Genomic DNA, 15,029 nt, shown 5'->3' with positions numbered 1-15,029 from the left:
TCTTATCACAAGCCCTCCAGATCAGGCAACCTTCATGTGGATCTTTTCCACACCCTTTATAGCTCAGTCACAGCCCTCCTATAGCATGGTGACCAGAATTGCACTTGACCCAAGTGCAAAATAACCAACATATTGTACAAGTGTAACATGATGTCAGAAGTCCTGTAATCAATGACACAGTCGATGAAGGCTAGTTTGTCTATCTATATAGCCAATTTCAAAGGACTCTTGTAATTGTGTTCCTGGGTCCCTCAGCTCTACACAAGTCCCCAGTACCCTGCTTTTCACTGTGTATGTCCTAGCCTAACTTACCTACAAATATGCATCAACTCCCAATTGTCAGAGTTAAATTGCATCTGCCGTTCCTTTGCCCATATTCCCGGTTATTCAATATACTATTGTAACTTCAGACATTCACTGAAAACCAGACACTGTTTTGGAGGTTACCTGAAATTTTATTAATCATATCTCCTTCATTCTCGTGCAGATCATTTATGAAAATGACTCACAATGATCCCTGCGGCAAAACACGGTCCTCCCGTCAGGAAAATTACGAGAATAGTTGTTTTGTATAGGCAACTCTAAAATTGAGAGCAATGTCCTGATATCATACCGCGACAATCCCTCTCACATTTTCATATTTTAGCCCCATTAAATAGGAAAATACAATACTCACATGGTTTCTGATTAGTGGAGTCTCAAGAGACTGGAATGCAGGGAATTGGAGCAAAAAAAAATGTGGGAGAGGGCAGGACAAAAGAAGAACTTACGTGGATTTATATGTTCCTTCTAAGTCATGCGCAATCCTGATTTGTCTGCAATGATCATCCTGAGCTCAAGGCTGCAAGCTATTTCAATATCCTTTCCAATTCCAACACCAACCCGCCTGTCTTCAATCTTCTCTATTAACTCAGCCTGCAGGAGCAGTGCCTCGTGGCCTGCCTGGGTAGTCTATAACGCAACAGTCTGGACATAGAACTCTCCAATTTCAGGTGGCATGCACCCCTTCTATTCCTTTCCCTCACCTCCTGATTCACCCAGGTGCTCTTGCACACTCCCTTCTTTCCAACCACCTCCCTCACCCTCACTTCTCCAGTTTCTTTCCCTTGCGTGACCTGCCTTACCAGCCATCACTCACATTCTGGATTTACTGGGTCCTCCCCCCACCCCCCACTGTGCCCCTTTTGGTTTCCATTCAACACCTTTCCTAATCAGCTTCCATAATCTGCGGCCCTTTGTTATCCCCACAATCACCTTTCGGCCTCGGACATTACCTTTACCCCTCTCTCCCCCCACCCAGGGTCACTTGCCCATTAACAACTCCTCACCTGGATCCATTTATTGCTTGCTAATTTCTGCCTCACATCTTTATACCAGTTACACTCTGAGTTTCGTTGCAGGGTCTCAATTATCCCCTTACTCCACAGATGCTGCCTGACCAGTTGAGTTCCTCCACCAGCTTGCATTTTTATTTCCTTTAGTTCTATTAATATCTACTTGTCCTTTAGATCTAGTTAATTCTTTCAAAATAAGATCAATTACCTGAAATAATAAGCTGGCCCTCAACCTGCTGACATTGTTGGAAGGACAAACCAAGGTAGAACATACAGGGTTAATGGTAAGGCACTGAGGAGTGCAGTAGAACAGAGGGATCTGGGAATACAGATACAAAATTCCGTAAAAGTGTCGTCACAGGTAGATAGGGTCGTAAAGAGAGCTTTTGGTACATTGGCCTTTATTAATCAAAGTATTGAGTATAAGAGCTGGAATGTTATGATGAGGTTGTATAAGGCATTGGTGAGGCCGAATCTGGAGTATTGTGTTCAGTTTTGGTCACCAAATTACAGGAAGGATATAAATAAGGTTGGAAGAGTGCAAAGAAGGTTTACAAGGATGTTGCCAGGACTTGAAAAATTCAGTTACAGAGAAATGTTGAATAGGTTAGGACTTTATTCCCTGGAGCGTAGAAGAATGAGGGGAGATTTGAGAGAGGTATATAAAATTATGATGGGTATAGATAGAGTGAATGCAAACAGGCTTTTTCCACTGAGGCAAGAGGAGAAAAAAACCAGAGGACATGGATTAAGGGTGAGGGGGGAAAAGTTTAAAGGGAACATTAGGGGGGGCTTCTTCACACAGAGAGTGGTGGGAGTATGGAATGAGCTGCCAGATGAGGTGGTAAATGCGGGTTCCTTTTTAACATTTAAGAATAAATTGGACAGATACATGGATGGGAGGTGTATGGAAGGATATGGTCCGTGTGCGGGTCAGTGGGACTAGGCAGAAAATGGTTCGGCACAGCCAAGAAGGGCCAAAGGGCCTGTTTCTGCGCTGTAGTTTCTATGGTTTCTATGGTATGTATCAATGAGAGGAGCCTAGGCAGTGTTTTGGAAGTGGGCATGAAATTAGAACTTTGGGAAAGGGAAATGATATGATTGGGACTAGCGTGTGGCCAGTTTCAAGTAGGGGATGTGTGATTAGTATTTCAGTGGAAGTTAGAGGGATAACTAGACTGCGGGCAGACTGTAGATTGTGACGTAAGGTATTGGTGCCAGGATGTTGATGTACTTTGCTTACCTGGTGTCAACCAACCAATGCCCCTCTTCCCTAACTCTTCCCAGTCCTGTATTATGCCTGCCAGGATCTGGTGCCCAAGTTCTCCTCAGCAAATGTTACTACAACCAGAAATGTGACCATAAAGCATGACTGTCATAAACAAAAATCAGTTCATTTCTTTCTCCAAATAGTTATTCTTACTTGACCTTACCTAATTTGAATCCAGTCCCACTCCAAATGGAACTGGACGAAGAGTGCATCTTAAAAGGCTCTACTATAGAAGAGTGTAAGAATTGTGCCCCATAGACACTGGATTAAACATCCACAGTGATATTTGCAGGGACTTGTAACAGAACACTTCCCCATTCAAGTGTTGCAAGATCAGAACACCAAACTCTGCAGAACAGAACTGTTTTTTTATCACTGTAAATAAATTATAATTATACTGTGCTGATTATTAATCATACACTGATAGCTGTATAAATAATTATACACATTTACATATTGTACTCAGTGAAGTTAGTACTTGGAGCTGGCCATTCAGCTTTTTATAGCATTGTGGTCATTCTCTCCTGACCTTACCCAACCTCATTGTTCCTCTCTTAATTGCAAAAGTGTAAACACAGACCCAGCTCTGCAGTTAGACACTTTTGCTAAGCCAACAGTGATTCCAAAACTGCAAACCTTTGAAAAGGTCTAGAGAAGGAGGTGCATGAATGTATATGTTCTTTCTAAGTCATGGACCATCCTGACTGGTTACTGATCTACTCACCCTTGAGCTCTATCGTCAGCCACACCATGGGCGTACCTTTACCTGAAACACTGCGGAAATCCAAGAAGGTAGTTCACCACCAACTTCTCATGGGCGACAGGAGATGAGCAATGAATGCTGACCAACGTCCAACTAATAACATATGTAGATATGTACTGCAATGCCATGCATTTTTCTTTGCTGTTGTATATTAAATGACCTCTAATGCCTTTGGTGGAAGGAGAAGTGTACTCTTTGTTTTGTAAATGTTTACGAATAGTACCAGTAATGGGTCTTTCTATCCTTGTGACTGCCCATCTCTGTCAATAAAAAGGCACCTAAAATAGAACTCAAACAGAACCTGAAATAAAGCAAATGGAACTAAAGGAAGCTATTCAAACTAGGAAGTGATATTCTACAATGAATGACACTTGGATCACCCTTTTATGATTTACAAATTTTGGGGACAATTTCAAAATCTAAAGCTGACACCAAATTGGTATTCAGAAAAGGAGAGTGGAAAAATGCAGAAAGAAATGAGTAATTTTTTCTGTTAGGGTGTGCTGCTGGGGTAAGGATAGGATTTTTGCTTTGATAATTGAGCGGTTACAATTGACTAGAAGCTGCAACATGAGCTGGTAAGGCCTTAACAAAAGCAAAACAAAGCAACAGGATTCATTTCCAAAGGAACAGAGTAAAAAGCATAGGCATTCTGAGGAACCTATTAAGATTACATAGGTACCTGGATTGCACTGCTAAGTGAGATGGTAGAGGCAGATATGATGGCAAATTAGACAGCACATTTCCACTATTAAGACAACACACGCAATGGATGAAGGAATATATATCATGTGCAAGCAAACAGGATTAGCTGAGATTGATATCATGTTCGGCAGATGTGGTAGCCGAAGGGAATGTTCCCATGTTGTAATGTTCTATGTTTAAGAATTAAGCTGGCGCGGTTCACTGCTGCAGTGAGCTGGGTTCAAACCTGACCTCAGATAATGTCTTTATGGAGCTTGCATGTGATCGCCTGTGTCCCAGTCCCTCCACATATTAAAGACAAGTGATTCGGAGGTTAATTGGTCACTGTACATTCAGGTGAATCATAGAATCTGAGAGGGGTGAATGGGAATGTGGGGAGAATAAAGCAGGACAAGTGTAAATGGGTGCTCACTTGTTGGCTTGGACGTGGTGAATTGAAAGGCCTGTTTCTGTACTGTAGGTATGTATGATTCTAAAGACAAAGGGGATGTGATTCATAACCCTGGTCATAGAGTTATACAATCACAGAGCAATAAGCACAGAAACAGGCCCTTTGGTTCAACTTGACTATGCTGACCAAAATGTTACCTGAGCCAGTCTATTAGCATTTCACCCATATCCCTCTAACTTCTTTAAGCCCATTTTAAATCCTCCCCCTCTCACCTTACATCTACAGCAAGTCCTTCACTTTTAGAGTTGCTAAATATCAAAGATCAAAATAAAATGCATTATCAGAGTACATACATGTCACCACATACAACCCTGAGATTCTTTTTCCTGTGGGCATACATAGCAAATCTATAGAATCGTAAACTGTAAACAGGATTAATGACAGAGCAGGAGCATAGAAAACAACAAACTATGCAAATGCAAATATAAATAAGTATCAATAAATAATGACAGCATGAAATTACAAGATAAAGAGTCCTTATAGTGAGATTATTGGTTGTGGGAACACCAGAAATAGAATGAATGTAGTTTTCCTTTTTTGTTCAGGAGACTTATGGTTGAGAGACAGTAACTGTCCTTGAAGCTGGTGGTGCGAGTCCTGAAGCTCTTGTGCCTATCTCATGGGGCCTGTCCTGGACCCATCATATAAATGTAATTGCAAAGAAAGCACATTGGGAACCCCAATGCCCTTGAGCAGAAAGTCCTACAAAAGTAGTGGATTCAGCCCAGTACATCACGCGTAAAGCCCTCACAACCATTGAGCACATCTACGTGAAGCATTGTCGTAGAAAAGCAGCATCCATCACTGCCCAGGCCATGCTCTTTTCTTGCTGCTGCCTTCAGGTAGAAGGTACCATGGGAGATAGACTGTCACTATCCATCCAATCTATGTCCCTCATGATTTTATACATTTCTGTAAGGTCATCCGTCAGCCTTCTATGCTCCAGAGGAAAATGTCCCAGGTGATGGAACCTCTCCCTATAACTCAAGCACTCCACCTCAGTAACAACCTTGTAACATCCAGGTGACAGGTTACTGGGTATACACTCCACAAAACACTGTAACCAAGGAATTTGTTCCCTGTTCCATTCACCTTAGCATAAAATATGCACAGATTGGTTCCACCCCATCCAATCCTGTCCCCTGTTCCACTCAGTTTATGTGATGAATCAGACACGAGGCATGAATTAGCAAACTCACCTTGGTATGATGGTGCCCTTGAAGTCTCACTGAACATTGGGTGTATCCCAGTTAAATACATGTGCAGCATCCCAGGATCCGCCTTCAGTTCTTATGGCAACATCGCTGATTAGGAAACTTAGAGAAGTAATATCACACTTTTCATGACCTTCAGAGCAATACTTCAAAATCAAATTCCTCTTTTTCAAGGGTAAACATAGAAACTTAGAAACATAAAAAATAGGTGCAGGAGTAGGCCATTCGGCCCTTCGAGCCTGCACCGCCATTCAGTACGATCATGGCTGATCATCCAACTCAGAACCCTGTACCAGCCTTCCCTCCACACCCCCTGATCCCTTTAGCCACAAGGGCCATATCTAACTCCGTCTTAAATATAGCCAATGAACTGGCCTCAACTGTTTCCTGTGGCAGAGAATTCCACAGATTCACCACTCTCTGTGTGAAGAAGTTTTTCCTAATCTCGGTCCTAAAAGGCTTCCCCTTTATCCTCAAACTGTGACCCCTCGTTCTGGACTTCCCCAACATCGGGAACAATCTTCCTGCATCTAGCCTGTCCAATCCCTTTAGGATTTTATACATTTCAATAAGATTCCCCCCTCAATCTTCTAAATTCCAACGAGTATAAGCCTAGTTGATCCAGTCTTTCATCATATGAAAGTCCTGCCATCCCGGGAATCAATTTGGTGAACCTTCTTTGTACTCCCTCTATGGCAAGGATGTCTTTCCTCAGATTAGGGGACCAAAACTGCACACAATACTCCAGGTGTAGTCTCACCAAGGCCTTGTACAACTGCAGTAGTACCTCCCTGCTCCTGTACTCGAATCCTCTTGCTATGAATGCCAGCATACCATTCGCCTTTTTCACCGCCTGCTGTACCTGCATGCCCACTTTCAATGACTGGTGTATAATGACATCCAGGTCTCGTTGCACCTCCCCTTTTCCTAATCGACCAGCATTCAGATAATATTCTGTTTTCCTGTTTTTGCCGCCAAAGTGGATAACCTCACATTTGTCCACATTAAATTGCATCTGCCATGAATTTGCCCACTCACCCAACCTATCCAAGTCACTCTTAGCATCCTCCTCACAGCTAACACTGCCACCCAGCTTCGTATCATCCACAAACTTGGAGATGCTGCATTTAATTCCCTTGTCTAAGTCATTAATATATATTGTAAACAAAAGAGTATGAGACATAATTTTTCCTATTAGTTCTTATTTTGAATTAAGGTTTTGTTTATCTGGATACTATAACTGGGCCTCTAACAGATGTCCTTGGATTAATGTTTCATCAGAGTCTTTGACATTCCATTCATTGGCCTTGCAGTGCTACTGATGTACCCCCAACCCCCTGTGTTGAAAAGGAGGTGGGTAAGAATAAAGGGTATTTCTTGCTCCACAGAATTGACTAGAATGATTATGAAACATCTATTATCTTGTGAAAGATTGTCAGCACCTAGAATGAGAGACTTCTGAGGTATTTTTCACTTAGCCGTCTGCACTATTGAGGTGTTTTGAGAGGCCGGTATTGAAGCATATCAGCTGCTGTCAGAGTGGTGCTTGGATCTGCTCCAATGTACCTACCAAAGCTACAGGTCTACAGCAGATGCCATCTCATTGGCTCTTCTTTGGAACATCTGGACAGCAAAGATGTATACATCAGGATGCTCTTTATTGATTACAGCTCAGCATTTAACACCATCATCCCCTCTAAGCTAATCAGTAAACTACAAGACCTGGGCCTCAATACCTCCTTGTACAATTGGATCCTGGATTTCCTCACTTGTAGACCCCAGTCAGTTTGGATTGGGAAAAACATTTCTTCCATAATTTCCATCAGCACCACAGGGATGTGTGCTTAGCCTTCTACTGTACTCGCTTTACACCTGTGACTGTGTGGCGAAGCACAGCACCAACTCCATATACAAGTTTGCCGTTGACACCACTGTTGTGGGCTGTATCAAAGGTGGTGATAAATCAGCACACAGGAGGAAGACTGAGAATTGGACTGAGTGGTGTAATAACAACCTCTCACACAATGTCAATAAGACCAAGGAACTGATGGTAATCTTTAGGAGGGGGAAACCAGAGGTCCTTGAGCCAGAAATCAGTGGATCAGTGGTGGAGAAGGTCAGTAACTTTAATTTCCTGTGTGCAACTATCTCAGAGGACCTGTCCTGGACACATCATATAAATGTAATTGCAAAGAAAGCACGGCAGTGTCTCTCCTTCCTTAGGAGTCTGTGGAGATTTGGTATGTCCTCAAAGATCTTGGTAAACCTTTATATATATGTGGTGAAAAGTGTACTGATTGTCTGCATTATGGCCTGGTATGGGAACACCAAACCCTTTGAGTAGAAACTCTTACAAAAGTTAATGGATTTGGCCCAGTACATCACAGGTAAAACCCTCCAAACCATTGAGCACATCTACATAAAACAACGATGGAAAAGTAGCATCCACCATCAAAGATCCTCACCACCCAGGCCATGCTCCTTTCTCACTACTGTCATCAGGGAGAAGGTACAAGAACCTCAGGACTTCAACCATCAGGTCCTAGAACAGTTACTACCCCTCAACCATCAGGCTCTTGAACAAAAGGGGATAACCACACTCATTTAAAGACACCTTATTTCATGCTCATGTGGGCATACAGAGAAAGGTTGTATACAATCTGACAATAAATTATTTTTTGTCCAGTTGACTCAATCTCTCTTCAGCCATAACAGTGTGTTGACCTGGAGGGAAATCTGAGGATGCTGGCACTGTCATGAGCTCCCAGATCTTGATCTTTCTGGTGGTGGCTCTGAGCTGTCAGAGTAGCCTGGATTACTAACTACAGTTTTATTAATGACACTGATGATGGAGAGAGAAAGTGGATTGGACGGTGGAAGGAGTGCCAGTGAAATGGGTGGACCTCTGCTGGAAAGTGGTTTAGCTGTGTATCTTGGCATGAATGGTACTAAACCTCTTATGTATTGCCGGAGTTCTGTGCTTCCAGGCATGTGGTAAATGTTCTATTACATTGCTCTCTGGTGCTTTGAAGTGGGCAGCACTTTAGAACTATTATCTGAGCCTCTGCCTCACAGCGCTAGAGACCTGGCTTCATTTCTAACCAGCTGTGTGGAGTTTGCATGTTATCCTTATGAGCACATGGGTTTTCTTCAGGTGTTACAGTTTCCTCCCACATTCCAATGATGTCCAGCTTGGAAAGTTAATTTTTTTACTGAAACTGACCCTGGCGTGTAGGTCAGTGCCAAATCTGAGGGGAGGGGGAGTGTGGGAAATGCAAGCGGATGGGATTAATCTAAGTAGGAGGCCGCTGTGTGGCTTGAGTTGAAGAGTCCGTTTCAATGCTGTATCTCTTTGTGACTGTGACAGAAGCGATTGCCACTGGATACCCAGCCCCTGACTGGTTTTTGTGGTGACTGTCCATTCGAGTTTCTGGTTAACGTTAACTTCAAGGATGTTATTGGTGGAAGGTCTAGCAAAGATTCAAAGTAAGTTTATTATCGAAATGTGTACACAGAATACAACCCTGAGATAAGCCCTCCCACAGGCAGCCACAAAACAAATAAACGCCATGGAACCCCTCCAAAAAACGTCAAACACCCAATGCGTGGAAAAAGAACACATTGTGCAAATGGCAAAAAGTGAGCGAACAATGCTTAGAATATCAAACATCAAACTAGGAGTCCAGCAGTATGTATTCAGTTTAGTTCAGTTCAGCGCTGCGCCAAAAGCTGACTGAAAGCTGCAAACAACAGGAATTCTGCAGATGCTGGAAATTCAAGCAACACACATCAAAGTTGCTGGTGAACGCAGTAGGCCAGGCAGCATCTCTAGGAAGAGGTGCAGTCGACGTTTCAGGCCGAGATCTGTCCTGACGAAGGGTCTCGGCCTGAAACGTCGACTGCACCTCTTCCTAGAGATGCTGCCTGGCCTGCTGCGTTCACCAGCAACTTTGATGTGTGTTGCCTGAAAGCTGCAAAGCTGGTCTTCGCCAAAGCACAGCAGTCTGTATTGATCGCCCCATTAATCTGCTTGAAAACAGCAAAAATAAAGTAAGCAGAATCCAGAAACACAACATGATCCACAAAGTCCCCCAAAACTAGCCCTCAGCCATGAGCCTTGCAGATCAATCCTTGCGACATGGAGCCCAAGATTCTTGCATCTTCCTCCAACAGCAGGTAGCGAGAGGGGATTGTAATGACTTTGAATGATAAGTGTGGTGGTGAGGGGCAACTTACAAAGGTCAATTAATCTACTAACCTACCATGTCTTTGTAAGGTAGGAGGAAAGCGGAGCACTAGCAAGAACCCCACATAGTCACAGGGAGAATGTGCGAACTCCACGCAGACAGCACTGAAGGTCAGGACTGAACTTGAGTCCATGACGCCTCCAGGAAGCAGCTCAGCTAGAGGCCACCCGAGTTTTATTTACCACTTGTCAGCATGCCTGACTGTTGTCTAAGTGCTGCTGCTTGCAGGCATGGGATGTTACATTTGCTGAGAGAATATGAATGAAATAGAATATTGTGCAATTATCAGAAAACAACCACTCTATGGCTTTATGATGAAAGAATGGGCAGCAAAAGCAGATGAACATGGCTGGGCTTAGGACACTGCCATGAGGAACTTCTGCAGTCACGTCCTTGGGCTGGGATGATCGACCGTCAACATATATAACCATCCTGCTTTTTGCGAGTAAGACTCCAGCCCCTATCATGTTTTTGCTAAGCCGCCAACTCTCATCAGCTTTATCAGGTCTCCTGAATGCCCTACTCTTGACTGATTTCAGTAAATGGATTGTGCAGTAATTAGCCTGACTAATTTTGCTCTGCTTTTTATTGACTGAACGCAACTGGAGAAGTCCACGTGCTGTGTAAATGGCAGTGATATAGAGCACTGGAATTGCTTTCCAATAAGCGGAGCTGGTCCTGGAGTGCAGATCTTCAGTTTATCACCTGGGGTGCCTCTTGCTTCCACAGCTTCTGCTCAGCCAGTACTTGACATTATATGCACTGGATTCACTATCCTTCTGTGATGGTGAACATCTGAGAGGGAAGCTGAGGTGCTATCCATTCCATAGCATTTCTGGTTACAAATGGTTACAAATACTTCAGCTTTACCTGCAGCTGAGGACAGGGATGGTCTGTGGGCTGCCTCGTCCAGTTAACTGTTTAATTGCTTATCAACATTTACATTGAGATGTCACAGGTCTGCAGAGCTTGCATCTCATCCATTTGCTGTGAAGCTATTTATTTCAGGCTGCTTTTGTTGGTTAGTAGTATGTAGTCCTGCAGTGCACCTTCTCAAGGCAGCCAACTTATTTGTGGATATTCCCAGAACTGCTTCCAACCTGTTCTTCTGCACTCTTCATTGAACCAGGATTTGTCCTCTGGTTTGATCAAGTCAGAGTGGTTACAGATCAAGTGGTGCACAGAAACTCTTATGTGCCCTGCTTTGTGCTGCCAGATCTGCTCTGAGTCTACCTCATTTAGCACAATTGTAATTGCAGGTGACACAATGGAGGATGCCCTCTGTGTGAAGGTGTATTCTGTCTTCACAAGGATTGTACAGTTGTCACTTCTTCCAGTTCTCTCGTAGGCAGGTGTATTTGTCACAGATAGTCTGGGGCAGGTTTACAACTTGACCGCAGATGCTGGAATCTGGAGCAGAAAACGAACTGCTGGAAGAACTCAGTGGGCAAGCAGCATCTGTGGAGGCAAAGGGATGGTCAAGACCCTTCACCAGTCCTGATGCAGCATCTCTATCCAAAAGATCATCCATCCCCTTTGCCTGGACAGATGTTGCTCAACAGGCTGAGTTTTTCCAGCATAAAACACTGTTGGAACTTAGCAAGTCAGGCAACATCTATGGAAAGGAATAAAGAGTCGACGGTTCGAGCCGAGATTCTTCATTAGGGCTGGAAAGAAAAGAGAAAGAAGCCTAAGTAAGATAGTGGGAGTGAGTGAGGAGAAGGTGGTAGATGAAGCCAGGTGTGGGGGAAGGTATGTGGGTGGGGGAGGGGCATCCGTTAGTCTTGCGAGACCATGGATCTGCGCCTGGAAAGTCTTCACTCTCCAGGGCGCAGGCCTGGGCAGGGTGGGGGAAGGGAATGAAATGGCTAATGAAGAAATCTGATAGAAGAGGAGAGTAGACCATGGGAGAAAGGGAAGGAGGAAGTGCACCAGACAGAAGTGATAAACTGGGGTCAGAATGGAGAATGGAGAAAGAAAGAAGTGGTGGGGTGGGGGGAGAAGTTACCACAAGTTGGAGAACTCAATGTTCGTGCCATCAGGTTGGAGGCTATCCACGTGGAATATGAGGTGTTGCTCCTCCAACCTGAGAGTGGCCTCATTGAGGCAACAGAGGAGGTCATGGACCAACATGTTGGAATGGGAATGGAGACTGAGGTTAAAATTGTTTGCCAACAGGAAATCCCGCTTATTGTGGATGGAGCGTACGTGATCGACAAAGTGGTCCCCCAATCTATGTTGGGTCTCACCAATGTAAAGGGGGACACACTAGGAGCACCGGATACAGTAGGTGACCCCAACAGACTTGCAGGTGAAGTGCTGTCTCACCTGGAAGGACTGAATGGTGGTGATGGAGGAGGTTATCTTCTCCCTTCTTTTCTATTCCTGATTAAGGGTCTTGGTCCAAAATACCAACTCTTTATTCCTTTCCATAGATGCTGCCAGACCTGCTGAGTTCCTCCAGCATTGTGTGTGAGTTGCTCTGAATTACCAGCATCTGCAGAATCTCTTATGCTTTTTTCAGCAATTAATTTTTAATCTCTTCTGTTGGATTGCTTACCAGTATTCACAGCCATAACCTGGCGGATATGCTCATCAGGAATTGGCCATTTAAGTCCATGGTAGAGCTACCAATGCACCCTGAGTACATTCTGCTTCACTCTTATTTGATTTTTCCAGTGTTGTTCAACATGGAGGAGCAGTAGTTTATCAGATGAGGGAGGAAAGTTGGGGATAATTGGGAAAAAGGTTCCTTGCCTATGTTTGACCTGCTGCCGTGAGTTTTACTGGGACTTGAGGTCAATGTTGAGAACTTCATGGGCTATGTATTGCTCCCTGTAAACCATAATGTGGCCATTTCTGGTAGATGTGCCTTGGTAGCAGGACAAAATATACCCATGGATTGTGGTGGAGGAAACTCATGTAAGGCTTTTAAAGTATGAATCTGCAAAGCTAACTATGTCAGGCTGTGGCTTGACCAGTCCATTAGAATGACCTGCAGTCCCAAAATGTTTTTGAGTTGAATTTTGAAAGGCTAGTTGTGTTGGGAGTGACTTTGATATCTGAATTTGCTGGCTATGTTGTTGCTGGCACGGTCTGCTTGGATTTACCCATTTTCTATAGCAGTAATGGTACAAATGCTTTGACAGGTGAGCGAAGCTGGGAACCTCCAACCCCGCTGAGATGCTGACCCCAGCAAGCAAAACCAGTTCCAGCGGACTGGGTGAATGAGATCAACTATAAGACCCAACGGCCAAGTAGGCGGTGCTGCAACGCTTTGTGGAGAGCGAAGGGTATGACAGAGCACTGAAGGCATCATGGCTATCACTGCAGCTGAGGAAGTCTCCAGCCAAGACGATTTTGTTCACCATTGGACCAAGATTTTTGAGGCCAAGAGAGTAGAACAGCCCCAGTGCAATGGCCTTTTCACTATAAAACGCCTTCTACACAGGTCTTTCTCCATGGTACAAATATGTGATGTGTTAGGCTATTCAGTAGGCAAACACATTGCGATTGTTATTCCTTTCCGCACCTTTTGGCACATCAGGCATCAGCCTTGTCATTACTTTAGTATTTTGTCTGTTTTTTTGTCAGGCTCATCGCTGAACCCTGCATGGATGGAAGGAGCTGGCTGGATTTGAACCCGGGTCCACTTACCTCAAAGTCCGGTGTGGGTAACAAATTTCACGACATATGCCAGTGATATGAAATCAGTTTCTGTTTCTGGTCCTTCTACGGCACCGACCAGCAGAAGCACATTGCAATGTGTTAGATCAAGTAAGGACCACAGAATAAACTTCATTGTAGTTTACATTTTGGGAAGTTATCAGTGTCTTTAAGTATTGAGAAGTCCTGGCGCTAGGATTGCATTTAACGTTTTTACAATTTCTACTTGATCTCAAAAATTATAACATATGAGTTGGGGAAATATGTTTCTCAACCTCTGTCAGTAATAACTGTTTGCAGTGGAAATAGTGGAGACAGTTATGAAGAAACAGACCTTTGTGGGATCATAGGGGGAAGTATTCATTTGACCGATGATGGAATGGGAGTGTTCATGGGACTCTGTTAATGAAAAGATCTCAGATTCCCATCTAATAAATCACATTCTGCTGCTTGTGGACAATACCAATGATGTTCAGGCTTCATGACATTGGACGGTCTGAATTTGTTTAGACGTCCTGTAATTGTGGAGCTCACTTTCAATTTAAAGCACTTTCACTCCAAATACACATTATCAATTTGCAATTCTAAATGTAGGGCTGTGAAATGTGTATATGTTGATTTAACATACAAATCTATTATAGGAGGCAATCACTACTTGAAATCAGGAGCATAGACCATCTAGTACAATTTCACTGCATCTCTGCCTAAATTGGGTGATCCAATTTTTAAAATAATGTCTGCAAATTCTAGATTTTCCTGAAACAGGAAACATCTCCACACTCATCCTCTCAAGAGCTGTCAGGACCTCATTTATTTCAAATGTCCCTCTACATTCCAGTGAATACATACCTAGCCTGCCCCATGCTTCCTCAGTGGAAACTCCTTCTAGATATTACGGAAACAGAAAATGTTGGAAGTACTCAGCATTCTGCAGAATGGGACTAATAGGATTTATCGGGCTGAATAGCCTCATTCCATGAATAAGTAAATACTAACACAGTTAAGGAGAACAGGTTGCATGCGAAGTCAACACCACAATAACCACGGGCAAATATTTCACAGAGAAGGCAGATACTGAAAGCATTATATCTTTATGGTCAATTCTTGACATTTATCATTATCATTAAACTGGTGGCTCTAATGGGAAAAGTGCATTCTGACTTGCAAACTAAAATTTCCAAGTATATTTATGGCAACATTAGTATTTCCTGACAATTGACAGCCTGATCTGGAATTTGGTAACTTCTAGGGATTCATGTCGAGTAGGCTATAACCTCTCTTCAGTCTTATGGGAAAATTATGAGTCCAGACCAGACTCAGGAAGGTGTATTTGAATATTTTAAACCTGATAAACACTGCTAGTCTATGTGCCCTCTGCC

The 15,029-nt window shown here is 43.5% G+C and overlaps 1 protein-coding gene across 1 annotated transcript in view; it reads right to left on the bottom strand.

Moving 5' to 3' along the window:
- The window catches only part of LOC140188401 (procathepsin L-like), a 33,282-nt gene extending 27,459 nt beyond the window's left edge, over window positions 1-5,823 (bottom strand). The window contains exon 1 of the mRNA XM_072244633.1: window positions 5,723-5,823. The gene's annotated coding sequence lies outside the window, so the exon portion shown is untranslated. The remainder of the gene's footprint in view (window positions 1-5,722) is intronic.
- Between the last annotated feature and the right edge of the window lie 9,206 nt (window positions 5,824-15,029).

The sequence above is a fragment of the Mobula birostris genome, chromosome 26 (assembly GCF_030028105.1).
Source record: "Mobula birostris isolate sMobBir1 chromosome 26, sMobBir1.hap1, whole genome shotgun sequence".
Classification (NCBI taxonomy): Eukaryota; Metazoa; Chordata; class Chondrichthyes; order Myliobatiformes; family Myliobatidae; genus Mobula; species Mobula birostris.
This window is presented reverse-complemented; position numbering and strand designations above follow the sequence as displayed.